Source organism: Limulus polyphemus, unplaced genomic scaffold (genome assembly GCF_000517525.1).
Source record: "Limulus polyphemus unplaced genomic scaffold, Limulus_polyphemus-2.1.2 Scaffold5016, whole genome shotgun sequence".
Lineage (NCBI taxonomy): Eukaryota > Metazoa > Arthropoda > Merostomata > Xiphosura > Limulidae > Limulus > Limulus polyphemus.
This window is the reverse complement of record NW_013670626.1, coordinates 19858-21287: the sequence shown is the minus strand read 5'-3', so window position 1 is coordinate 21287 and position 1430 is coordinate 19858.

The window sequence follows — 1430 nt, the reverse complement described above, 5'->3', positions numbered from 1 at the left end:
CTTATGCATTCAAAGAAAACGTAGAACTCGTACGTATGGTGTACTCAACATATAAATCCAGTGAATAAAGTATTCATAATCGTGGGAAATCTTCATTTCGAATACAACCGTTACTTGAATTACAAGTCTGTAGACTGGTCACCAATACAGTGAACATGACTATGAAACATATATCATTAAACTTCTCATTATAAAAAACTAAACCACATACAGAGCGTATACACTGTTAGCCCTTTTGTTACATATATATATATAATAGTGACATTTAATTAAAGAAAATATCTCGCCGATTTCTTCAATAAGTTTGAAGGGGAAAGATAAGCATAGGTTATCTCATATTTCATAAATATCTGTAAAAAACGGAGATTTACAGTATATAAGAAAAAAAACAGCCGTTTCGAGCATAAAAGAGAACGCAGTTCTAAGGCTTACTTATACACCTTTCTTTTTATTTGTTATTTAGTTGACCTTGCAGTTTGATATAGTTTACTGATTACATGTTGAATTCATTCTTTATAGCTTACTCCCAGTGGATCAGCGGCAAATCTGAAGGCTTATAATGCTAAAAATAGGGTTTCGATACCTGTGGTGGGTATAGACCAGATAACCAATTGTGTAGCTTTGTGCTTAACAGTAACCAAACTTGAAAGCCGTTTTTACTTTTATCTTCTGTAAATTCTTATTAATAGTACACAACTTATCGAAGAAAAGAAATGATATTCATTTTTATGATCACTGTAAATGTTACTTTAAAACTTAACATGTTTTTGTAGTTCCAAATATGTCATGTAATCAGAAATAACCATTCTGAAACGTACCAACGCTACAACATTTATCATATAGTTTCAAATAATCGTTCTAACTAGGTCTTTTATTTCATATAATCTACTCGTAATGCTGATTTCGTGTGTGAGGTTTTTAAAATGTGGTATATTGGTATGATATTGTATTTGATATGAATTTATCCGACATTCAAACCACCTCATATGATACAATTTAAACTTATGGAAATCAACCAGTTTTATTAATCTAAAAATTGTCAATGTGTACAAACAAAAATTTAAAAATCTTTATCACAACCTGAAAAGTTTCAAAACAAAAAAACAATAACTAATTATAATATAATTTCAATGTCCCCCTCTTGGGAAAACCCCGAAACTTCCTTTGGCGCGGAAACCAAATTTGGGATGAGCCTGGTACTGCACTGTCTGCAGTTTCCCATAAGGATCGACGTAACTGTAGGAACCTACAACGTTCCCGTAACCATCTTGTTCTTCGTAGCGGCTCTGAGGATTATAAGGATCAGCTGTATCGTAGCCAAAACGGTACGAGTGAGGACCTTGAAGACCCTATATTAATAACCAATATTTAAATAATCATTATTCACTTATAACCTAAACAAATGAACGAATTACTCTTAACTACCTCCT